Source organism: Canis aureus, chromosome 1 (genome assembly GCF_053574225.1).
Source record: "Canis aureus isolate CA01 chromosome 1, VMU_Caureus_v.1.0, whole genome shotgun sequence".
NCBI lineage: Eukaryota > Metazoa > Chordata > Mammalia > Carnivora > Canidae > Canis > Canis aureus.
The window spans coordinates 86,128,975-86,156,122 of record NC_135611.1 but is presented as its reverse complement, the minus strand read 5'-3'; the positions used below and the strand labels follow the sequence as shown (position 1 = coordinate 86,156,122).

Genomic DNA, 27,148 nt, shown 5'->3' with positions numbered 1-27,148 from the left:
TATTTTGCTGAGGATTGTATATAGTGTCTTTGATAAATATTTGTTGAATGAATGCTTGAATTATGCATGTATGAATATTTACAGAGGGAAAGCCTCTCTTATACAGGCAGACCTTATAATACATGCATACAAATTTTGCATATAATTTTAACGAATTCAAGGATGTGAAATTAAGTACCCCTGAAGAGTTTGGCAGAATGTATTATTGTATCATATAGGGTGGACGTGGTTATGTTGAAGAGGAAAGAACACTGATCAGAACCAAAAGGTGGGGATAATGGCCTTACTTTGCTAATTCCTGGGTGAGAGACTGCATGTAGTTATCTTATTTTGGTAGACTTATATTTGATAGACTCTGTTTCTTCATCTATATAATGAAGGTGGGAGGGAAAGCTTGGGGAAGGTGTTTATTTGAATTAATAAACTCTCAGATACTTTCTGGTTCTTATAACCCATAATTTTCTTTAAAAAAGATTTTTTTTTTTAATTTGAGAAAGAGCAAGAACAAGCAAGAGAGCAGGAGCAGGGAGAGGAGCAGTGGGAGAAGGAGAAGCAGACTCCCCACTGAGCAGGGAGCCAGGGTCAGGGCCCTATCCCAGGACCCTGGGACCATGACCCAAGCCGAAGGCAGACACACTCAACCAGCTGAGCCACCCAGGCACTCCAATCCATAATTTTCTAAAATACTTTGTGAAATTCAGTTGTAAGGAGAACGCATTATATATTTTTGTTTAATGTCTCTGGAGTGGCTTTGGGGAGAAAGATACATAAATGATTTCACTATACTATAGTATGATAAATGTAAAATTTATTTATAGGAGCACAGAAAAGAAAACAGCTAATCCTCTTTAAGGGGATATGATTAAGCTTTCAAAGAAGATGACATGTGCGCTGGGTCTTGAGAGACAAGTAGGAGTTTGCCAGCTACAGAAGGCAGAGTTAGAACATGGCATTTTTCAATATTTCAACTAATATGCTTTCTGCTTTTGAATTTGTATTTACAATTTTTCAACAGGTAAAATTTTTATTTGCTTCTAAAGCGCTCTCCTAAATAATTTGTGAAAGAAATCCCTTGGTCTAAGATGGAATTTTATATCTACAGATAACTCATTCATGTGTTATATTATTTTTGAACTCTGCGTTTTCTGGACTATGTGACTGATGTTAATCTGAACAGGCAGAAAGACCTATAATTTTAGGGGCCCTTAAATGATAATAAAGCCTTATGGGTATCAGATTGGACTGGCAACACGACTACAGGGTTCTAATTTTATTCATTTCCAGATGCCATGTCACCACTCCTCCAGCAGGGGGCGTGCTTTTAAAGTTATGTTCCTTCACAAGTAAGATTCCACATCCTTTTTACTTTGGGTTCGTGGACTTTAATTTTTGTGCCTTTATCTCTTCTGGAATTCGCTTGGGAGGCAGGACATAGGAAATATTTAAAAATGAGGTTAATTTCAAATCATAAACAAGAAGTCAAAAACCATTTTTTTTTTTCCAACGGAAGGAAAATAGGCACTTTGCTTTAAGGAAATGTGTGTGACAAGACTGTTCAAGCTTGCACGGTACAGTGAGGATGAGGAACAGCCCAGAAAGCTGAGACAAAAGTGAGCATCTTTGGGATATTTATATTCAATTGAAAGTGATTTGATTTAGTCCAAACAATTGTTTAATTTGACTTTTTTTTTTCATTTACACATCTTTCCGTTGATAAGGGATGAATGAGCAATCTATTAATTATGACTACAGGCACACATCATGTGGTGGTCAGTAGGCCAGTAGGGAAGGATTCAAGGACCCAACTTCTAACAAAATGAACAGAGTATCACCTGACTACCTCTCTGTGTTGTTGAGATATTAAATAAGAAAGAGACTTTTAAAATTATTAAGCTGGGATCCCTGGGTGGCTCAGCGGTTTGGCCCCTGCCTTTGGCCCAGGGCGTGACCCTGGAGACCCAGGATCAAGTCCCGATGTCGGGCTCCCTGCATGGGGCCTGCTTCTCCCTCTGCCTGTGTCTCTGTTCCCGCCCCAATCTCGATCTGTCTCTCTGTGTCTATCATGAATAAGTAAATAAAATCTTTAAAAAAAATAAAATTATTAAGCTGCAGACATGTAAGTTATTTTGAAAGCAGGAAACGCTTTGTCTTACAGCATTCTTCCCACTGGTGGGAGACCATCTACTCAAAGGGCAAAGTCTTTTGTGAGTTGCAGAGCCTTTCCTTCCTTGGAGGGAGTCATTCAAACTTCATATGTAAGAAATCTTTGTCATTAAGGCACAGAGTCTTATACTAACAAAAAACTTCTTCTCCTTGGAACAGAAAACCTGGACCTCATTTGTGACTCTTCTAAATCTAAGTTCTCTGTGGAAACTAGCCCCCAAATTCCAGCAGTAATCTAGATATGCATATTAATTCATTTTGTTCCGCAAGTAGATGTTAAACATTTGCTCTGCACCAGGCACCGGGTTTATACAGGGAGGATATTTCAGTGAATAAAATAGACAATAATTTCTGTCCTGTTGGCCCTTCCGTTTTTGTGTGAGGCATATAATTACCAGGGTTTTTTTGTTTGTTCGTTTAATGGGATATAGAAATACTTCAGAGAAGCGTGCATTTTCTATGTTAACATATTTGCTGAGAACTGATGAGCAAATCTCTGGGTCCTTAAATTAAAATATTTACTTTTTAAATTCCATCTCACTCTTGAGGTACAGTTCATTAAGAATTCGATTTTGCCCATTGTCAATGGCAATAGTATTGTCAATACTATATATTCTGTACCCACTGCAGACAGAGTCTGATGGGTGATTATTAAATATGCGGTTTCTGGTTTAGTGTGCATCTTTACCATTTTTTCATTTATTTTTCTCTATCTTCCTGAAAGTTCTTCTCTATCTTCTTCTTACAGATACTTGAGAGCAAATGGCCTTGTAATGAGTCTTTAGTAATAACTTATTATTACAGTGCTTTTTAGTTCACAAAATATTTTATCGTACATAATCTCTTTGAGACAATAGGTGGTCTCACCCATAGATGTTATTTCCACTGTAAGTAACCCACACAATGTTGCACAACATTGTGTGAGAGGTGAGAGGCCCTGGTGAGAGGCCCTGCTGGGATTTGAGCTCATTTTCTGTATTCAGATCTCAAGCCCTTTCTTTCCTAAAGGCCACCTCTTTCTCTTGTCTTTAAAGAAGAAAAATATCACCTGACTTTGCTGTTTTAGTTTTGTCTATAATATGTCCAAAGTCAGCCTGTCAAGAGATGTATTATAGCTATTAAGCAGAGGAAGGCAAATTCTAGATGATTTTCCCTTTAAGTTTGTGTAAATTCCTGAATGTGTGAGTTTAGAGGTTAGCAAAACCAGTAACTGATACCATTACAAACTACACCCAATCTATTTCCTGACTCATCTTCATTTCTAGCCTAAGCTACAAAACTCATCAAGTAAGAAAGGTAGGAATGCAAATTGCTTCTAGATACTCTACAAAGAAAGCCATGTTTAGGTGTAAGAACCTTTTTTTAAAGATTTATTCATTTATTTGAGAGAGAGAACATTCTAGTGGGTGGAGGAGCAGAGGGAAGAAGAGAGAGAATCTCAAGCAGACTCTCTGCTAAGTGCGAAGCCCCATGCTGGGCTTGATCTCACGACCCTGAGATCATGACCTGAGCCAAAACCAAGAGTTGGATGCTCAACTGACTGAGCCACCCAGGCACCCCTAGTTGTAAGAACTGTTAATGCTGATTCTGGGTTCATCTCTGTTTAAAGTTAACACTAACCAACGGAATAGATATGTTCTGAACTCAAGGGAGAACACTAATCCATTATAATAAAAAATTGAGCAAACTCTACTTCAAAAGGCTAAGGATGGCCAGCCTTAAGAATAGCAAACTAGGAAAACACTAAATTGGTTTAGAAAGTGAGGCAGAGCTGGGCATCTGTCACCATAAGGGGCTGTGCTATTGGGTAAATAGTTCACATTTTTGTAATTCTGAGCGACTTTGTTTTACCTCTGTGTACCTGTGGATGACCACCCAAGCAATGCCCATGGTGGTCATTGGCTGATCTTTCAATCTGTGTAAGGGAGAAATCAGACTGTGAGGAAGGAACTGAAAGAACAGAAAGAAGAAAGAGAACAGAAAGACTTGGGGTTGGTGATAGACACAGTTCTCATAGACCCTCATTTATGCCACAGATTTCCTAGCCCAGGGTTCAGAAGACATTGGGATTCAGAATTTCTATATCCTTATCCTTTTTTTGCTTCCTGTCAGACTCTTTTCTATGTCCTGGGCTCACCACAAACATTTGTGGGGCCCAGGGCAAGACTACCAAAGGGATCCACACGCCTTATGTTTAAATATTTAAAAGTTATAAATCACGTGGACAGCCTGGTAAGTGGTACAGGTTGACCTAATGTACCATTATAATGACCCAGAGGATCAGGTTTGAATTTAGAATCATCAGATTCTCCAAAGTACCACATAGGAACATGGTGGCCTAGGGAGGCTGGGCGCTGATTTGCTCAACCCTCCTACCCGAGCTTTGTCCTCAATCTTTAGGGGCTTTAATCTAAAGGGGCTTTAATGCAAGATGTATGGACAGCCCACATTGCCCCTTTGGGCTCTGTTGAAGGCAGCAGGTGCTTAGTCACTTTGTGGCTGGAGGCTATCATGGCACTGGCGAATCTGCTCTCCTTGACCTTGCAGACAAGGTCTGCAGAAGCCCTCAAAAATGAAGTCATTCGGTCAAGGTAGGGAAAGGAACTGATGAATTCCACATCCCTTTGGCCCATGAATTCTTTCCCTCATAAGGACAGATGTTGTTTGTGGAAAGCCAGCGTAGAACCCTCAAACCTACACGTCCCAGGACGAGACCCCCTCCTGCCTGGTCCTAAACGTAAGACCGCTGTGTCCTGATGTCCACTCTAATTTTCTAATCATACACAATGCATGGAATGTTCTCTTTAAAATAGCCTTGGAGGCAGGAGTTGATGTGCTGCCACCCAAAATGTGCGGCCATGCATGTCCTATCCTGCTGTTTCGGGTGGACTGTGCTAATAAAGCATTTCATAAATAAAACCCAGTTCCCAGCATTCTGTGTGGTCAGACATCACTTAATGAAACTCCTTTTCATTGTCATTATTATTGTTTGACTTTTGCTGGTCTAATGTTTAAACTCAAGAAACCCTAAGTCTTCATTTGTTTTCATTCATCGTGGCCGGCTTCCTTTTGTCTCATTTTTAAACCCTCAGACTAGTTTCATCACTGGGTTTATGTAAAATTAATTGCACAATTTCTCTGTTTGCTTTGGTAACATGTAGCTTATCATTTTTAGACACTTTTGGGTTATAATTACATAAAGACACACTGGTACATTTCTATTCTCCCCAAGTATTTTTTAAAGCTGTTTAGAACAGCTCTTGGAACCAAGATACTCGTTTCTTTCAGTCCTCAGGCAGCTGGCGAGGCCTGGGTTGGCTCAGCTCTGTGGCTACTGGCTGCTATTTTCTAGAAGCTTCATTCCGTTACCCCAAGGTGCCCTGAAGCTAAAGAGGTTAGGGAGCTTGGCAGAGGTGGTTTCACTTCGAATGTATCTGGGGATACACGCATTTAGGGTCATTTAGGGCCACTCTAAATTTTGAATCTAAACAGCATTGATGTTTCCTCCAGTTTAACAGTTTATTTGTTCACCACAATCTTCCAAAATGCCTTTCCTTCCTCCTCCTAATTTCTGCTAGTTCTACTTATCTTTCAATGCCTGCCGAATTTATTCATCATCAAACAGGTACAAAGCTCCTTTGTTTCAGGCATCCTGCCTACCTTCTCCATGAAGCTTTCCTTGACCATGCTGGTTGGCCATGGACTCACAGTGTGTCTCATTCCCATGTTTTTCTTTTTTAAAGATGTATTTATTTATTTTATTTTATTAAAGATTATTTATTTGGGAGAGAGTCAGTGAGAGACAGAGAGAATACACATGTGAGTGGGAGGAGAGGCAGAGAGAGAGTGAGAGAGAATCTCAAACAGACTCTGCCCTCAGCCTGGAGCCAGACATGGGGCTCTATCTCATGACCCTGAGATCATGACCTGAGCCAAAATCAAGCATTAGATGCTTAACCCACTGAGCCACCCAGGCGCCCCTCATTCCCACCTTTTACCTGCACACAGCACCTGGTTATTTCGGTTCTGGTTTCACCTACCTAGATCAATGAGAGTATAGATCCCAATGAGGTTATAAATCTTTAAAGGAAAGCACTGCTTCTTATAAAGCCTTGAATTTCTCACTCCACCTACCGAAATGCACTTCGCATCTCTATCAAATCTGTTGAGTAATGATCATGATCTAATTTACTAATTGGTGATAATAAATACCATTTACTGAGTACAGGGCTTAGAGCGCAGTCTGTCCAGAGCCTCGCTGAACTGGATTGAATCTTGACAGCGCGGCTTGTTAACCTGCCATTTAGGCCACTGACTTACCCATTTTCTCATCTGTAAGATTGAGGTCAGGCTGGCACCTCCGTCCTGGGGTTCTTTGCTAATTCAGTGAGCTAATCATTGAGCTAATCACTAATCACAGGTAATTCTGCCTGGAAGTTACCCTTCAGAGTGTTAGATGGTAATGATAATAATCATGATTCCTAGGCTAGGGGATACATTCTTTGTGTGTATTACCATTAACTCTTATTATAATTCTACAAAGTAGGAACAATCCTTATGACTTTTTTAAAAAAGATTTTATTTATTTATTCATGAGAGACTTAGAGAGAGAGGCACAGAGACACAGGTAGAGAGAGAAGCAGGCTCCCTGCAGGGAGCCTGATGTGGGACTCGATCCCCAGACCCCGAGATCATGACCTGAACCAAAGGCAGATGCTCAACCACTAAGCCACCCTCCTTATGCCTATTTTATAGACGGGTAAGCTGAAGCTTAAAGGAAGAGAAAGGTCTGGCCCAAGGTCATGGAATAAAATTAGAGCCCCAGCAAACCGAGTGTGGAGCCTACCTTTTTAACCACTATAAGATGCCAAGTGGCAGAGGGAGGCATATCAGAATCCAATGGCATTGTGCCCATCAGAGCCTCAGTTGAAGAAACAGGGAAAGCACGAGGGTTTTTTATGTAAAGGAGTCCTGCCCTAAACTGGAAGGAGGGTTCCAATTTGTCTGAGCAGGTGCATGACCTAGTAGCAAGGTTGCCCCAAGTCAAAGAACCTGGAGTGGGAGGGTGGCATGTCCTGTTGCCATGTAGAGAAAGGAGGGTAGGGAACAGAGCATGGCATTTGGTTCTATACTCTTGGAGCCCTCTAGGGCAAGAGGCGGCAGACAGATGATGAAGCAGCTGTTTCCATGAGGGATCTGAGACACAGAAGTATAAGCAGCCTGGCTGGAGACCCAGCAACGGGCTGTGACATGGAATGGGTTGAGCAGCGTTCTCCCCACTGCACGGGCCTGGTCACCCTCCTTGGTGGTCAGGGCACCCAGGGTGCAGACATCTGTGTTTTCCCTGAGGGCTCCAGCAGGTGCAGTGATGTGGAGGGACCCCAAAGTGGCTTCCCAGGCAAAGCAAGAGTAGAAGCCCTTGAAAACCCTGAGCACCTGTAAGACACCTTCTGGGATTCATGCTGAGCTGTGGTTGTGCTTCATGCAAATGAATGCAAGGCTGTGAAAGCCAAAGGCTTCCTTCTTAGGGACCGAATTGTATCCTTCCAAATTCATGTCAAGGTCCAACTCCCAATATCTCAGAATTTGTAGATGAAGCCTTTAAAGAGGTGATGAAGTGAGAATGAGGCTGGTAGGGTGGGCCTTGATCCAATATGAGTGGTGGCCTTATAAGGAGAGGAAGAGATGCCAGAGGCACAGATGCACAAGGGGCAGGGCAGCCATATACACAGGCAAGGGGACAGCCATCTGCAAGGCAAGGAGAGAAGTCTCTGTCAGCACCCAGAACTGTAAGAAAATACATTTGTCCTGTTTAAGCCACCTCATCTGTGGTATTTTCTTATGGCGGCCCTAGCAAACTCGTACCCTATTCCTAAAGATGCATTTCATGCCTCTAGGCTGCTCTAGTTGCCCAGGGCAACTCCTGGGTGACTCACGTTTAACTCTTATACCTGTGTTTAAGGCAGGGAGTCTCATTCACTTTACAGAATAGGAAACCAAGGTCAGGGAAGGTAAATAGCATGCCCGAGATCACACAGCAACTCAATAATGGAGCTCAGATCCAAATGCAGGTCTCTGTCACGCCCCAGTTCACACTCCACGTGACGCCACCTACCTTCCCCTACACCATCGCCAGTGATGTATTTTACTCACATACGAATCCCTAAGTGATTAACAAGAACTGCACACCTCCTACTGCCCCCATTATCCAAAGAAAGATGGTTCTTCATTTATGACTTGAGTATAATTGACTGTGAGGTAACATCGAACCCAGAAATATGTGCTGACAAAGGGAAATATGATTTTTTAAGAAATATTTTATTCACTCATTTGAGAAAGAGAGAGAGAGAGAACACTCACACAAGCCAGGGGTCATGGCAGAGGTGGGGAGAGAGAGAGAGAGGCAGACTCCCCTCTGAACAGGAAGCCCGATGTGGGGATCCCAGGACCCTGGGATCATGACCTGAGCTTAGGCAACCACTTAACCAACTGAGTCACCCAGGCACCCCAGAAAATTCAATTTCTTAAAAACATTTAAAAATATTTCTAAATCATTACTACGCAAGACCATAAAATGATCTTAGTAAGATGCTGTACAGTGGGGCCCGAGGCAGTAAATATATATATAGGTCTAGTCCTGAATAAATGTGTATCATACAAGCAGGGGAAGGAAGGGAAGGGGGTGGGGAGGAGAGAAGGACTGGAGACTTCCCAAAATCAAAGGCTACGTCTTCATCAGTGCTCTGTACCCCTCTGGGGGCTTCCAGGGTTGGGATCCCTGGGTTTGCCCGTGTATCCTTGTGGATTGGCCAACTGAATAAACAATGGGTTCCATCCACTAATGAGAAGAAAAAAAATCCTTAGGCCTTTTCAATGACCTAAATTCGTCAAAGTATTTTGGGCTTTTCCTAATTTGCTTTCTGTTTCATTTAAACCAATGAGGTGGAACTGAAAGGGAAGTAAAGATGGAATTGAAGAATTAAGCCACAGACCAAAGCAGAGCAGAAAGGGGTTCTTGCCTGAATATTTGAATAGGACTAATGAGAACCTTGTTCCCCTTAACAGTCCTCATTGAAATCTGCCCCGTCCACTGCCTCAGGTGAGCTGGGGATGTGCTTGTTTCAGGTGGATAAGATAGCCTTGGTTTCTAGATGGTGAGCTACAGTCAGAGATGCCACTAGCTCAGAAGACAATGTGCATCAGTGGTAAACATAGGCAGAAATCCAACCCTTGTGAGCCAGATGGACTTCTTTGCAGGCTGCTGATTTTTAAGAACTGTCTTCAGAGCTCGTCTGTTATTTAATTAACGCTTGAAGAGAATTATCTAAAGGCAAAGCTCAGAGGATTTCTGGGGCAATGACACTGTTCTGCATGATGCCATAACGGTGGGTACGTATCATTATACATGTGTCCAACCTGGTGTTGTGCACAACACCAACCGTGAACCCTAATGTAGATGGTGAACTTTAGGTGATAATGATGCGTCAGTGGAGGTTCATCAACTGTTGCAAATGTACCAGTCTGGTGGGAGATGGTAGCGAGGGGTGGAGGGAGGTTGTGCACATGTGGGGACTAAAGCTACATGGGAAAGTTCTGTACTTTCTGCCCCATTTTGCTAGGAGCCTAAAAAATGCTTTAAAAAGTAAAGTCTACGAAAAAATAATCTACTGAAAAATATGAACAATTAAAAAATTAATAAAGCCTCCTCCCCATTAAGAATAATGGCTAACAACAACAAAAAAGAATAATGGCTAAAAAATTTATGAACAAGGCAAAACAAAGCAAGATATCCTTAAAGTTTTCACATACCATTATAAAACCAACACTTTGTTTTAGTACTCTAATAAAATGCAGAACTTCCTGAGCACTCTATTCAGATTTTGATCAAGCATTGCAGGAGAAGGGGAGCGTTTTCTTACGTTACCTTGGCTTATTATAAATATTAGTGTAGTAGCTATACTGCTTTGTTTTTCCTAGGTGCTACTTAGCAATTAGTATGAAGACTATAATGTATTAGGGTGAGTTATTCTTCATTGGTATCCCAGTATTTCCTCGGGCACAGGGCAAGTTCTAACAGCTGAATGATTTTCACAAATATTCTCCCATTTTTCCCCCAATAAACTCACCAAGTGACTGATTTCTAACACTATCTGTAGAAATTTTAGTGGGCTTTCTTTCAATTACAATGTTTCCATTTAACTTGCAAATGGAAGATACCTCCATCCTACTATCTGCTGTTATTATAAACACAGCTTTGAGTCTGAACAATCCAATGCTGATTAGAGGTCTTCAGCATTAAGCATCGGTCTCATTTCTAAAGTTTAACAAATAACACAATACATAATTCTCTGGCACGTCCAGTCCTTTTATGTCAGGCAGTTGAAGCTCCCTCTACTCATGTGACAAGCAAACAGAATGAATACTATAATCAACAGAGCAGGCTATGATTAACTTTGCACAGAGCTGTCCCCAAACTCTGCACAAACTCCATAGTGGTTCTTAGATAAAAACATGTCAAGGCATATTTCTCTAATGAAGAGAAAATTTCTAATTAAGAGCATCTGATATGTCTTATTTTTTTAGGTGATTATGAATCAAATTAGCACAGGGCCTGGCCAAACTGCCTCTTGTATTATTTTCACTTGCTTCTGCTACACCAAGCCAATCATCTGCAAGGTGCTGGTCTTTATAATGTAGTTGGGACCATTATATTAATTAATTAATTAATTGAACAATAATGCATTGAGCTCATTCCCATTATCCCGAAATAGGGCATGTTCCAGCCACATCTGTGAAATAAGTAGATGCAGCGTTATTCCCATATTTCTTGAGTGTGTGCACATAGACCTATCAGAAGAATGAAAAAAAGAATTTGCATTTCTTTTTCTTCCATGTTACAGGACAATATTTAGTACAGTAGAAATTGACCTTTGGGATTCTTGGGGAACATTCTTGATGGGACAATTTTATCTCCTAGTTTTATTTATTTATTTTTGTTGTTGAGAACAAAGAAAGACCTCATTTGATTGTCCTGTGTCCCTTCCCAAGCACTAATGATGTGCTTGAAGATAATGTTGTGAAGTCGGAAATGGTGGCTAATAGCTCTGAACTCAAGGCACCTCCACAAGCCTGATTACTTGCTCTCTTTCTGGACAGCAGAGGTTTAAGTTGCAAGTAGTAGGAATTGAGCAGCGTCTCAGCTGCCTTCCCATGACAGACATTGTCAACCATCTGGTGCCCTCCATACATACAAAGGTCTAAGTGAATTTATTTACAAAGCACTTAGACCACTCCAGTGAAAGGACCGGCATTCTGTCTGACTCCAGAACCAATTTAGAACCACTTTGCTCTAATGTCAATAATTTCATTATTATCCCAAGTCAGGTGATGGTGGCAGTCCTCTGACTAACGTATTTCCCAATCTGGGAAAATTTTCTTATCAGCTGGGCTAATAAGGGGCTAAGTTTGGAGAGGGGTCCTGCTCAAGGACAATCTGTCTGGAGAAGTCGCTCCAAACTCCCGAAGGACTCGGGGGTTTAATATGTCTAAAGCATCACTAGGTTAGGTTGAATTCTAAAACCTTAAATAATTTGTGGGGGTGTGAATGCTGTGTGCCATGCCACTCAGCAACCTTCACCAGGACTGCGAATTTATTCCGCCAGCTGTTTCTGGGGATGGTGTCAGCTGACAGTCCTCCAGCTGCTCTACCCAGTGTCACAGCCCTTCCTGGGGCCGCCAGCTTCCAATTATTGGTCCCGGCTTCCCCCTCCCAATTAAGAGCAACCCAGAAAGGCCATTCCAGCTTCAGCACTCCTCATGGAGTCACCTTAGGCCTTGGTTACACCACTACTTTGCCCCCTCCCCATTCTGCTTTCTTCCCTCTCCTTCCCTACCCATCCATAGGTTTTCATCCTAAGGACACTTCCTAAGAAACTATTTGCATGCTGATTTTCATTTCAGAGTCTGTTTCCTGGGGAACCCAAGCTACAGTCTCTGGCTTCCCCTTTTCCTTAGCTTTTAAATACGATTGCTTTCTTGAAAATGGAACTAGCCCATGGAGAATGTCTTGATCATACATATATATGGTATACTTTTTCTGCACGAGATTTCTGAGGATGTAAACTATGCCTACTTTATAGTCTATATGCATGGAACGTCTGGTGCAGTTAGGGTATAACAAATGTCAACCGGACAGAAGAAACTCCACGGTGGGGTGGGGTGGTGAGTATTATTACTCACAAGTGCTAAATATTTTATTTGGGTCTAACTAGTGACTTCAGAGGACTGCAAGTGAGTTAAACTCACTTGGGTAGACCATTATGCACAGGCAGCTACATTCAACACTGGCAAGTACATACACTTTGTTTTCCCTTGGATATATTTGAGGGTGGGGAAATGGACCTCTTGCAAAGTGGCAAAAGGGAATTGTTTGTCAATTGTCAAGTTTCTTATTTCAGGACATTTTTGGAAAGTGTCTTGCTATTGCTGTTTTTCTTTTCAGCTCTGCATATAGATTTTTGTTGGTCTTTTTGTTTCCTTTAATGGATCTAAATTTAGGACTGATTGAGAGAATTCTTACTAGCAAGTAATGTTGTCAAACAAGTAGACTTAGAAATAATGTGACCATAGTTAGCTGGGGTCACTCCACCCCCTTATGCCCTACAGGAGATAGCCTCAATACTCCATCCCATGATTTGTGGAAAGTGTAAGGCACTCTTCAGTGATCCTATGAATTTCTGGATGGCTTACACTCTTCTGGTCAGCTTTGACCCCAAGCTCCTATTCTGCTAAATATGTTGAGTTTAGAGATGGTCTTTTTGTAACCTATTGTTTTCTTTGTTCTGTACCATGTCAATATAACATAGAACTCTGTCTTCCCTCCACCCTGCCCTTTACAAAGACACATGCACAGACACCATTCACAGGAGGTATTTTTTAAAAAATTATTTATTCATAAGAGACACACAGAGAGAGAGGCAGAGACTAATCAGAGAGAGAAACAGGCTCCCTGCAGGGAGCCCAATGTAGGACTTGATCCCAGGACCCGGGGATCACGACCTGAGCCAAAGGCAGAGGCTCAACCACTGAGCCCAGGTGCCCCCACAGGAGGTATTCTTGTACATGGCCAAATTTACTAAAGTTTTGGAAAGGTGAAAGTTGTGCAACCAGAACACAAAATTAATAATTACAATATTAATCATATTTGTCGTCAAAAAACCAGTCTTTCATCCTTATCTGCAACAATTTGACAGACTCTCTCTATTCCTCCCTTATGTGCCCACTTCTTTTTAAGAGAAGAAAAATTCCCTCATAGAGCATAATTTAGCCCTTTCAGATACTTATTAGGTCATTTTGACTGCTTGGGACAGAAGACCCAATTCAACCTGGTTTCCGAAAGAGATCCCAGGAGTCGGATAACTTCAAAATCGAGCTAGATCTTATTTCAGGAATGGTGGATAAGGGACCCTGCCGTGTCAGCGGATCAGCTTCACTTCCCTGTTGGCTCTGTTCTCACCGATGCTGGCTCCTTCTCACATGTCCTCTGCTCGTTGTTTCGTAAATGGAGCACGCGGACTTTTCACACCTCCTCGGCGCCTCACGCCCGCTGATGCAGGGGCCAGCCTGAGTCTCAGTCTCGGCAGTCAGGCGGCATTGCATTGGCTGCCAGTGGGTCACATGCCCATCCCTCAGCCAATCGCTGTGAGCAGGGGAATGCAGCGTGCTCATTGGCTTAGGCCCACTTCCACCCAGCCCTGGAGCTGCTGGGGGTCGCATTAGCCTGACTCAGATCACGTGGGAAGGGTGAGCGGCTCCTCGCAGGGGAACCAGCTGGGGTGAGCGGCTCCTCAGACGGGAACCAGCGGAGGGGTGAGGGGGTCCTCAGACGGGAACCAGCTGGGGTGAGCGGCTCCTCGGACGGGAACCAGCGGAGGGGTGAGGGGGTCCTCAGAGGGGAACCAGCGGAGGGGTGAGCGGCTCCTCGGACGGGAACCAGCTGGGGTGAGCGGCTCCTCGGACGGGAACCAGCGGAGGGGTGAGGGGGTCCTCAGAGGGGAACCAGCGGAGGGGTGAGTGGCTCCTCAGAGGGGAACCAGCGGAGGGGTGAGTGGCTCCTCAGAGGGGAACCAGCGGAGGGGTGAGGGGGTCCTCAGACGGGAACCAGCTGGGGTGAGCGGCTCCTCGGATGGGAACCAGCGGAGGGGTGAGGGGGTCCTCAGAGGGGAACCAGCGGAGGGGTGAGGGGCTCCTCAGAGGGGAACCAGCGGAGGGGTGAGGGGGTCCTCAGAGGGGAACCAGCGGAGGGGTGAGGGGGTCCTCAGAGGGGAACCAGCGGAGGGGTGAGGGGGTCCTCAGAGGGGAACCAGCGGAGGGGTGAGTGGCTCCTCGGAGGGGAACCAGCGGAGGGGTGAGTGGCTCCTCGGAGGGGAACCAGCGGAGGGGTGAGGGGGTCCTCAGAGGGGAACCAGCGGAGGGGTGAGGGGGTCCTCAGAGGGGAACCAGCGGAGGGGTGAGGGGGTCCTCAGAGGGGAACCAGCGGAGGGGTGAGCGGCTCCTCAGAGGGGAACCAGCGGAGGGGTGAGGGGGTCCTCAGAGGGGAACCAGCGGAGGGGTGAGGGGGTCCTCAGAGGGGAACCAGCGGAGGGGTGAGGGGGTCCTCAGAGGGGAACCAGCGGAGGGGTGAGCGGCTCCTCGGAGGGGAACCAGCTGGGGTGAGCGGCTCCTCAGAGGGGAACCAGCTGGGAGTGCCACAGATTGGTGGCATGTCACAGGGCAACAGCCCACACCAGCAGTTTCAGCTACAGGCTTACCCCACCCTCATACTAACCTTGGGGCCTCCCTCTAAATGTTTAAGAATTCCCTAAGTCTTAAAACGATTGCTTGAAATGCCTGCCCAATTAAGTCTGTAAAGGCTATCTTCCTGCCCATTGACAGTTTCAAGTGGGGAAGTTCATTTTTATAGATACTCTGAAATGGCCTGTGGATGCCATGAATGTTCCATATCTTGATGGTAGTGGTTAAATGGGTGTATACATGTGTAAAAAGTCATCAAACTGTACATTTTAAGGTGTGTGTATTTTACTGTATGTGTTATGTTTCAGTTAATTTTATTTTTTAAATATCCTGCAAGATGACCAACGCATGTCCGTGTGATTCTGAGTGTGATCATCAAGCCTGTTACCTTTGATCTGCTTTTCTGCTAAGTCTGATTCACCCAGAGTTGATGACATAGCCTGATTGAGGTCTGGCGTGTAGGAAACCCAGTATCAGTTTGGAGTCAAGTCCTAATTGGTATTAATGTGGGTGTATTTGCCTGAAGTCTCTTCTGGGACATACATATCACTCAGAAACTTAGTATGTTGACATAGGAAACAACCTGAAAGACAGTGACCATGATTAAGGCTTCTAACCATTTCCCCAAACTATTCAGGTGAACGTATTTAAGGCAGAAGAATAGTTTGCCTATTATCATAAAGCTAATCAGTCATAAGTGTTCAGTGAAACCATCACAACTGATGTTCCTTTAGAGAGGGTTACAATAAACTTAAAATTGGAGATCTGTGTTCAAGTTCTGCCCTGCTCCTTTACTGGCCATGTGAGTGTCAGTTCCGCATCTATGAAATGATGATAGTGAGAGTCCCCTCTTTCAGGCCTTCTCTGAGAAACAGATGACATGCACAAACAGCCTTTGGGACATGGTGAAGTCTCTTTATTATTCTGGTCCCCCCTCCTCCTATTTCCTTTGATAGAATTCATCACTTTTTTGTTAAGTGTCTCTTTTAGACTTCTCTTAGGCATTCTCCTGAATGAATCTTTTTGTTCATAATGACTTCTAAGCTTAAGTGACTACCAGGAGTTGGTCCAGCAGCCACTTGCATTCTGCCAATACATCAGAACACCTTGCCTGAGTTTCATCTTAACATTTTTCAGATTCTGTATCCATATATAGCTTCTTCTTGTCTTTCTGGATCTTCTGCAGTTCAGTCTTCTAATTCACTCTGCTTAGATTATTCCTCTTTGAAATCTCATCATCAACTGTGGCCAACTGGAGCAGGGACAGAGTTTCATGATTTCTCTTCATCTGTTTCAATTATCGTATACTCCTTGACTAGATAAGTAAGACGAATAAGAAATAATTGTTGATGGTGCAGTGAAGTTTTCTTTTTGAAAGATGATACTATGCTTAGGTAAGAAAAGTTTGCTGATTTTTAAAAAAGATTTTAATTAGAGAGAGAGTAGGTGGAGGGGTAAGGGGGGAAGGAGAGGGAGACAGAATCTGAAGCAGATTCTGAGCTGAGCAGAGAGCCCAGTGTGGGGCTCCATCCTGTGACTGCAGAGATCATGACCTAAACTGAAACCAAGAGTTGGACGCTCAACCAACTGAGCCACTTAGGCTCCCCTTGCTGTTTTTCATAAACTACTAGAGAGAGAGAGAAATTTTTTCATAAACTACTGTATTTAATGAGAGTTGTTAGAATATTAGAGAGATTAATTACATTAGATCCAGATTTAGAGTATCTACTGTGTAGAAAACATTATTTTAGATTCTTATATTTCTTTTTTTCCTTTGTAAGATTTTATTTGTTTATTCATGAGAGACAGAGAGAGAGAGAGGCAGAGACATAGGCAGAGGGAGAAGCAAGCGTCCTGTGGGGAGCCTGATGCAGGACTTGATCCCGGGACTTTGGGATCATGCCCTGAGCTGAAGGCAGATACTCAACCACTGAGCCACCCAGGTGCCCCTAGAACTAATCTTCATGAAAATTATGATGTCTGAGGTGTACCTAAATCCAATGATCATCAATTTCTAGCACAATAGGGATTTCAACTCAAAAGCCTTTGGGGAGACTATAATTTTATAATATAATTATTTCCTTTAGTATTAATTTAAAATGTAGTCAAATTGAAAGCTTTGAGAAGACCATCAAAGTATGTCCCCATGGGGACACATCTGTTTTGTGGGTTTGCAGAACCCAAATGGCTAGAATGATAGAGTTATCAACATTTAAACATGCTAACGTGAACATGAGTAATATTACCAAGATGTTGAGGTATACACAGGTACTTGTTTATTAAATTAGTATATTGCTAGGAAAAATGTGTAATTTTTAAAAGAGATTTTATTTATTTATTCATGAGAGACACACAGAGAGAAGCAGAGACACAGGCAGAGGGAGAAGCAGGCTCCATGCAGGAAGCCTGATTTGGGACTTGATCCTGGGACTCCAGGGTCACTCCCCAGGCCGAAGGTAGGAGCTCAACTGCTGAGTCTCTCAGGGATCCTGAAAAATGTATAATTAAAAGTAAACAAGAGGGCTTTACAGCTTTCTTCATTCTTTTGGAAAAACAGACACTGTTATTCACTATGAAGTCGAAGATGATCCTTTTCCTAGACTCAGAGGCCCTGGTGGAGCATCACTAGGTCAGGGAGTGACTCAGATTTACAGTCCAAACAAGTTCCTGTTCTGAGTGGCACTATACATCAGCTTCCGTGGCCCTGCTGGTGAATCATAGCAGCTGCCATCACATTGCTGGGAGCTTTTTCAGCCCCTCTTAGCCATAATTCCCCAGATCCATTGCTCAAGATTAACAAAATATAACACACAAAGATTAGAGGTCAGCTTTGAAATATAAAAGCATCATGCCCAAATGTTAAAAACAAGGTCAGCAATAAATCATGTTGGAAAGAAGCTGAATGTCATAAACACAAGACAAGCGATTATAAATCATAATTCACAGCATGGAGCTCCGTCACCCTAACAGAATGGACTAAAAAAGTAGTGACAACAGCTAAGACAATGACAACAAATGACACAGGTCAGCAATCTAAGGCTTAGAAGGAACAGACCAGAAATGTCACGAGGGTCCAGAGGGAAAAGGCAAAGGGCACGTGCCTAGACAGACTAACTAGGTATCAAAATCATGTTTGCTGGTGTGTTCATTGTTTTTCATCCTGGAAAATGCCAAATTTATAATTATTAGACTTTTGGTTTGGCTGGTTGGTTCTTAGAGGTTGCTCTAGAAATGCAGGATCAGTTATTTGGAGGACCCTAAGACTAAAATCTTACGTGCTTCATTAAAGATATCCCTAACATCTTAGAGGCAGAATTACTTACTTCTTCAAACAAGAAGAGTCAACTTACATTATGTTCTTCTGGTAGCACGTGGCAATACTAAAATATCCAGGCTTTTTTTTTTTTTTCCCCCAGTATGTAACAGTATACCCCAGCACAAAAAGAAGAATAATTTACTCTAAGAGATAGGCCGCAATCACAAATCTTACATCTGCTTTCTTGGTCAGTTGCAAAGCCAACACTGGTTTAAATTTTCTAATGGCCATTCATCATATTTTTCTTGCGGTAAAACATAATTACAGTGTGTTAATACTTATGAATTACATTGAGGTTCTCAAAGTGGAGTGAAAAGCAAGTAAATAAATATTACATGAATAAGCAATTATATAGGCAATTAATGCCTCTCAGATTGTGGGCTGTAAATTTGAAAACACTAATTGCATTACAGGGTATAGGCCCATAGACAACACGGAAAGGGCCACTGTTTAGAATAAAATTAACTCCTCTCTGATCTTTCAGATCAAGTGAAACAGAAGAAAACAAAGCTCCAGTCTATTTAATTTTTTTTTTTTTTACATACTGCTGGAGATATTCTGTATACAAAGTATTAGTTAAATAGAGTTGATTTAGGGACACAGGCAAGTAAATGGCATGATCTTTTTCTTTCTTATGGTCATATAAAGTCAGTGTGTGAAAACAACTTCTCAATAGATTTAAAAGATCTGATGGCCAGAACAGTGAGAAAGAAAATACGTGAGAGTAACTCAGTCTTTGAATCTTGTTCAGATGAGATATAAATAGTAAATACTGCAGATAGCCACATGTGATTATGGAAAATTCGATTTTTGCAATTTTCTTTTTTTAGGTATAGTATTTTAATCTTTCATGACTAGGAAGAAAAGTGGACAGAAATGGAGAGTGGGAAATCACAATTCTGGTTACTAAGTCTTTTTAAACCACAGCTTTGGAAACTCAAGATTCCAGATCATGCTGGAAGTGTTAGATATTAAGGCAAGAATCCAGCTTGCCGTACTATACAAAGCATTTGGGAATGTCAGAAGCTTACTCTTCCCCCATTCAACAATTCTCTGGAGATTCATCCATAACAATCAGAAGCGGGAAATTTTTCTTCTTTTCTCATTTGACTGCTTTAAAATGACTTAAGGTAAAATACCTTGAAATTGCCCTAGAATCAAAGGGGTTTTCTTTATAGCTCTTCACAAAAATAACTGCACAGGTATTATTCAAAGCCAAATGAGCTTTGAACCTGGGCCCAGATCACACACTAAGAAATTTGGCCCTATTTTATTGGCTTCTTTATACTCTACTATATTTTCTGAATTTCCTCCAATGGACATATATCACTTTTATAATCAGAAAACAAAATCCCATAAAGAAGTTTAGTTCAGATCTAAAGCATGCTCAGGGCCAATAGAAATGAAAAAATAGGCTGGAGCCCATGGCGTGAGTTCTTATAAGCACCACCGTGGGAGTCTGTGCACAGTTTTAAGAACTGTTCCTTATGTTTAGTAGCAAACATTTGGATGATGTAAATGGACACAATTACTCCCACCCCACCCCCCTCCCTTACTGATGAGCAAAGAAGGATGTGTACACTTACATAATTTTCTTCTGCACGGAGGTTAAAAAATAAATTACCCAGTAGCAAGACAAACAATGGGAAGACTGCTTTAAATAAGTCTGGAGCTGTTTGCTCTGGACAGCATTAAGCCATCTGAGATTTTTACTAGGGGGAGACATCAGGTCCATCAAAGGGAGCAAGGATGAACTTCTTAACTTGAAAATTATTGTTCTCAGGAGTGTAAAGAGAGGCAACATGTCTCATAAAAATTTGGAAAGATCAAAGCAGCATAATGCAGGAGGCTCTAGATTCACCACCAATTCTGATATTTATAGGCTCTGTGGCCCTGGGGCCATTTACCTAACCTCACTGAGCCTTTGTTTTCATTTATTTATTTATTTATTTTTTTAAATTTTATTTATTTATTTATTTATTTATGATAGTCACAGAGAGAGAGAGAGGCAGAGACACAGGCAGAGGGAGAAGCAGGCTCCATGCACCGGGAGCCCGACGTGGGATTCGATCCCGGGTCTCCAGGATCGCGCCCTGGGCCAAAGGCAGGCGCCAAACCGCTGCGCCACCCAGGGATCCCTTTGTTTTCATTTATAAACTGGCAGTGATAATAATAGTACCTACTTGGAGCGTTATTGGAAGGATTAAACTAGGTAGTTTATAGGATATCTACTAGCATATGGAAAGTGCTCTAATAAATGTTAACTTTTATGGAAACCTATATCGTCTACTCCCTTTATATGACTGTGGTATTAAAATGAAGAGCAGGGTCCAAATGTTTTAAAATATGTTTATTACACAGTAGACTAGGTTGGACACAGCAAGTTCCCTCACCTTCATGGTAAGAGTATTATTTGTAAACTTTCAACCAAGCCTTAAAATGATGCCACTTAAGTAGTTACTCGTCCTACAGTATGTGGCATGTAGAACTTCTTTGTACCAAATTAGGGTGAGTTTATGTATGTATTTAAGGTGCTAGAAGGTGTCCTGGAGGGAAAATCATGTGCCACAGGCAGTTAATACCCACCATTTGCTTCAACGTGGATGGAACTGGAGGGTATTATGCTGAGTAAAGTAAGTCAATCGGAGAAGGACAAACATTATATGTTCTCATTCATTTGGGGAATATAAATAATAGTGAAAGGGAATAGAAGGGAAGGGAGAAGAAATGTGTGGGAAATATCAGAAAGGGAGACAGAACATAAAGACTCCTAACTCTGGGAAACGAACTAGGGGTGGTGGAAGGGGAGGAGGGCGGGGGGTGGGGGTGAACGGGTGATGGGCACTGAGGGGGGCACATGACGGGATGAGCACTGGGTGTTATTCTGTATGTTGGTAAATTGAACACCAATAAAATAAAAAAAAAATAAAGAAAAGAATCTGCTTATAATACGTAAGCCATTCCCAATGTTCACTTGGAGTGAGAATGTTACGAACAAGTTGCCTCTCATTGATTTCTCACAACCACTCTATGCAGCAGGTACTGTTTTAATCTCTGGAGAAAACTGAAGCTCAGAGAGGTTAATGGCTTTCTCACTGTCACACAGTGAATAAACAGTAGACTGGGCACTCCATTGTCTAACCATAAATGGGAACATCCATTTATCTGAGAAAAAAAAAAAGACATGTGAGCCTCACCCTTCTTAGAAATGGTTTGTGGTGCGGAAGAAGAGAGGAGAGAGGAAGAAAAATTCAGTCTTTAATTTCTTTTGTCGGAAGGCAAAACCAACCACGATTGCCCCAGAAGCAAAATCAACCCCTGGGGTGAAAATACAATCTTCCAAGGACTCTAAGAAGAAGTTATGCTTTCAAAAGGTGTGAACTTCGTCTGTGTGTGTGTGTGTGTGTGTGTGTGTGTATGTTTACACTCCCTTCTCCCCTCTAACCTGTTTGTCACTGGGAAATGAAACAGTTTTGGTTTGCAAGCTGTCACCAGGGAGTGGAGCAAGACTTTGTAATAAACAAAAGCAACTGCCAGGGCCCCCAGCTAGCCTCTCCAAGGCCAGCCTGCCAAGGAAACCTGGCATTGTGACAACGAGGTCCACTCAGCATGACCAGTGGTCACCGAGGAGCACCCCCAAGCTCAGCAGGGAAAGAGTGCAGCCTCCCAGTAGTGAACTGTCTAGGCTCTTAATATCCCCCCAACCTGGAACGCCTGGAAATGAGTACAGTTGTATGCATGCACGTGTGTATGTGTAGACACATGCACACATGCACAGAGTTCTCTAGAAAGAAACCTGTAGAGCTCTTAGCAAATTCCTAAGAGCCTTCCACCCTCAATGGAGATACCACAGTTGGGAGAAGCGCGTACTCTGATCCTCCAGAAAAGAATAGCAAGCTCACCACTTTTATTTCTGAAGCAAGTGAGCCCAGGCTGTCAGCCCACTTTCCTCTTACAAAACCCTAAGGCACTTAAAAGAGACCACAGGGGGAAAAAAAATAACCCAACCCCTTTTCTAATCTAAACCTAATCCTCCTTAAACCTCGCCTGACCCAGGCTACCAGGAATCCTGCCAGTGCCAAATGATATGATGTTTATTCAGCTCAGGTCTTAGCCTGCTGCCTCCTGAGCCACAGAATCAAAGAGGAACATGTCAGCCACCACCTGCTGATAAATGGGTAAACAAAGGGCCATTCGAGAAAGAGGAGGACCAGTGTGGGAGCACAATGCCTTTGTGTAGTTCTGACTCAAAGAAGGGAACAGCAACTAAGGAACAGGCTTGAGACATGCACAAATGCTGTGCCAAGTAGTTTGGAAGCCTGGGTACAGCTGTTCCTTGTACGCCCTTTGCTCCTTGCCCCCCCTAAGACCACAATGGGGTTCCAGTGACACGGTGCCCCCCTTCCCAGAAGAAGTTGGCAAAATCACAATTTGTGAAGCAGTTAGGTTTGTGTTGGAAGAGTGCTCTCCAAAGAATCCTCAGAGAAGCCTCAGCTCAGTAAGAGTGACGTAGAGCTCAGAAGGCATGGCCTGACCCCCATTTTACCAGAGCAGCTGTTTTGATCTGTTTTATATCTGGGGGATCTGAATGAGATTTCGGAGGAGGGAGTTCTGTTGCTAAAAACAGAATGTTTGCAAGATGCTCTTGAGATACCAGATTTGGCGCATCTCTTCCTGAGAGGGGCTTAAATGAAATAAGTCCTAGAGGTCTGGAGATTTAGCAAGCTGGTTTTATTCTCAGTGTTCTCTGCTTCCCTTCTCTAACAAATGCCTCCTTATAACTCTTTACATGTGTGTTTGAGTCAGCATTGTCCTCTCAGGAATAACTGTGAGAGGGCTAGCTAACAAAATTTTCAGGGCTTATTGTGTGCCCTGCAATGCTCTGGGCATTTACTGAACCCTGACAGTCCTTTGGGTGGACAGTCCCACCCAAAGTGGGAACACAGTAAAGCAGAAACACAATAACGGCATCCACAATGGCAGCTTGCCTCAGTGTACCCAGCTTGTAAGTGATGGGCCAGACAGGCAGTAGCGCACATAGTAACTCAGAGCCAGAGTTCTTACTCAGTGTATCATGTTGCCTCTCGTGTCTGAGCAAGGTGTGTGTGTGTGTGTAAATCAGATGGACGTTATTTTTACATGTTAAAAATAAATAGAGAAAATCTGAAGGTAAAAATAGGAAGAAAAAATCGCCCATCATTCCACCATTCCGAAGACCACCAACTGTTCATGTTTGGGCATATTTCCTTCCAGTCTATTTTTATGCATAAGTTTTAGCTCTGCACATTTAAAGCAGCTGTGATTGTCTATGCATGTTTTATTTCGCTTTTGTCACTTAATATGACAATGTAACATGATGATATTTTTAATAACATTGCAAATTCTCTTTCATTTTTACTGGCTAAATAATAGTCTCCTAGGTGGAGCAGGTCAGTTTAACAAACACTTATTGAGCACGTTATATGTCCCAGATGCTATGCTAGTCCCTGGGAATACTGTTTTCTTCAAGGAGCCAGCAGTCTATGGTAGGTCAAATAAGGTACATAGATAACTATATAGTTGTAATAATTGCTAGCACTACTGAACATATACTGTGTTGCAGGTGCCACTCATATGAATGAACTCACTGGAACTTCACAGCAACCTTATGAGTAGGGATGATTTTGAAAGATGTTGAGACTGAGGCATATCTTGCCAACAAGATAGTGCTTCTAGACATGGTAGGTAGAAGGTACACCAAGATGCCCACCTCCTAATCCCCAGAATTTATGAATATACCTGCAGGGTAAAATAGTAAAATGTAACGTCACCTTAATTGGAAAAGGAACTTTGGAGATATGATTAAGTTAAGGATTTTGAGCGGGGAAGGTTGTCCTGGATTATCTGGGTGGGCCCAAGGTCATCACAAGGGTCTTTATAAGAGGGAGACAGCAATATCAGTCAGAGACGTGACAATGAAACCCGAGGTGTGAGTGTGTGTGAGAGAGAGGATATGTGAGAGGGAGAGAGGGAGGGAGAGAGAAAGAGACTGGAAGATACTATACTGCTGATCCTGAAGATGGAGGAAGGGGCCATGAACCCAGGAAGGCAAGAGGCTCTCAGAAGCCTCAAAAGGCGAAGAAATAGATTCTCTCCTGGAACCTCCAGAAGGAACACAGCCCTGCCAACACCTTGATTTTAGGATTTTTGACCTCCCCAGCTGTGTGATAAAAAATTTATGTTGCTTTAAGACACTAAGTCTGTGATAATTGGTACAGCAGCTGTAGGAAACCCAGGATTCAAACCCAGGCAGCTTGACTCCAGAGCCATTATTCTCAACCACATTCATATGTGCTGGGCGAGGTAGTTAATATGCTAGCACTCTATAAAAGCCTAGAGAAAGATACTCAGCAGAACGATAGGGAAGGACAGGAGGATGACAACGTGACTCTTTAAAACAGCATGAATTGTGAAGGCAGGGAAGGATGAGAAATTAAATTAGTGTAGGAAGATAACCATGATATCATAAGTGAAAAAATTCTAATACTGTGTATAATGATTCCCATTTCCATTTATAAATATATATGAACATATACAGTCCCATAGTTCTCTCTGGGGAGTTAATTTGTGGGTAAATGTAAGGGGAAATTTTCACTTTTTACTTACATATCTTCATATTGTTTGAAAATGTCACCAGACATGTATTTTGCATTAATTTTTTTGTACAATAAAGTGTTTATAATATACCATTTTTTTTAAGTTGGAGAAAATAATATGCCTTACTGGGATGTAAATCTTTGTTCATAAAGCTTTGTGCTTCTATAGAATGATTTTCTTAGTGTGGAAATTTCCTGGAGGTAGAATTGCTGAATCAATGGATAGAAACATTTGGAAAACGTATATATTAAAAAATAATGGAAATGGTAGTCAGTAAGCCAGAATGAAATTTAGGAGGGGAGAGCAGGTATTTAACCTGGTGAGCAGAAGATATGATAGTTTTCCACTCCTCTGTGCAGGCTGATACATTGAATACTAGTTCCCCAGGGCCGCCATAGCAAAGTACCACAGACTAGGTGGTTGAAACCCCAGAAATGTATTTTCTCATAATTCTAGAGGCTGGTTTTCCAAGATCAACGTGTCAGCAGGGTTGGTTCTTCCTGAGGGCTCTCTCCTTGACTGGTAGATGCTCTTCCTCCTGTGTCTTCACATGGTGTTTTCTCTGTGTAGGTCTGTGTCCTGATTTCCTCTTCTTCTAAGGACACCCCACAGCTTCTACTAGTGTCCACCCCCATGACCTCATTTTAACCTCATTGCCTCTTTGAAGACCCTATCTTCAAGAATGATACCACATCCTGAAATACAGGAAATTAAGACTTCAATATGTGATTTTGGGGGGACATAATTCAGCCCATAACACATGGAAAAGGAAGTTCTAGAAGAATGCAGTACCACTGAGAGAATTTCTGTGTGAAAAGGCAACTTTGTAGTATCTTAACATTTTCCATAATGGAACAGAGCTAAAGAATGAACACCAGGATTATGCTGGTTTTAGGCTCGCTTTTTCTTACCTGTCCCGGTCAGCTGGGCTGGACTCTTCTCTGACTTTTCTCTTTGGAAACTGAATCTGTGTGACTCTTCCCAAGTACCTCTGTGGTTCCACTGTGCCTCTGCAATCAATCTCCAAAGACAGCATGAGAAGAGGGAGAATAAATCATGAATAGGAAGAGAGTTTTTTGGCTCCTTTCCCCCTCCCAACAAAAATGCACTGCAACTTCTATGTACCCTTTGTCTGTCCTTGATTCAGATCATAAATATCTACTCTTGGAATGGAAAAAGAGGAAGAGGGTGGAATCCTGAGCTTTTTCATAGGTTAGAGTACATCACTAGTAAAGAGGTTTGTAGAGTCTCAATCAGAATCCGGAAACCATTTCAGTAAAAAGCCAGATAGGAAATGTTTTAGCATTGCAGGCCACAGGATTGCTGGTATGAGTACTCTACTCTGCCATGTAGCACCAAAGCAGCCACAGAAAAACATTAAAAAGAAAAGAGAAAAGCATTGTTGTGTTCCAGTATAATTATTTACAAAACAAGCAGTGGGCCAGTGTTAATCTATGGGTTGTAGTTTGCCATTATTTAAGGAAATTAAAAATATTTACTATGCTGAACAAAATTATGTAGTGAGCCCAGACTGATCAACTATGAATCATACAAATTTCTCTTTTGACTTATTTAATAAATTATGTATTTTTGAGTTTAAAGAATAGTCTGGTTTTTCAACACACTTTGTTCATTTATTATAAAGAAGAAGCTTTGAAAATTAATTTAATAGCGTATTTCTGAACCTGAACTTTAATTTTTTAAGAAAGATTTTATTTATGTATTTGAGAGAACACAAACAGAGAGAGAAGCAGACTCCCCACTGAGCAGAGACCCTGATGTGGGGCTCAGTCTCAGGACTCTAGGATCATAACTTGTGCTGAAGACAGACGGTTTAACTAAGCCACCCAGGTGCCCTGAACTTTAATTTTTAATAATTTCTTTGCCACATAATGTTTAGGTTAAACCTGACATAATCACATGCTATAAATACAAAAAAAAAAGGGGCAGAGATAAAGGTCAGAATAAGTCCCAACAATTTGGTGTCTCATTCTGTCATTCAGTTAACCAGTATTTGTATATGTGCTGCATGCAAGTCACTAGGGTGAGTGCTTTGGAGAATTTTCCAAGTCACGAGTATTTCTCTCCAAATAATGTGAGAAAAGAACTCCTCTGGCCATGAGTGATCAGTTTGGGGGAGAGCATGTGACCAAGTTAGAACAAGCAGACTATGCCTGTGGAATTTGAATCTAAAATGGAATACCATGGCTGGAAGAGCATAGAGTTATTTCACAAAGAAGA

The 27,148-nt window shown here is 42.2% G+C and overlaps 1 long non-coding RNA gene across 5 annotated transcripts; it reads left to right on the top strand.

Annotated features, from left to right (window-relative positions):
• Positions 1–13,907: 13,907 nt before the first annotated feature.
• On the top strand, positions 13,908–26,453 carry LOC144319137 (uncharacterized). Of its 5 annotated transcripts, XR_013385048.1 has the most exons (4): positions 21,174–21,645; positions 23,684–23,796; positions 23,874–23,991; positions 25,478–26,453. It is a non-coding gene; the product is annotated as an uncharacterized LOC144319137 (long non-coding RNA). The 5 variants fall into 5 exon arrangements; XR_013385050.1 differs by lacking the exons at positions 21,174–21,645; positions 23,684–23,796 and adding an exon at positions 13,908–14,097; XR_013385069.1 differs by lacking the exons at positions 21,174–21,645; positions 23,684–23,796 and adding an exon at positions 13,910–13,997.
• Positions 26,454–27,148: the final 695 nt, after the last annotated feature.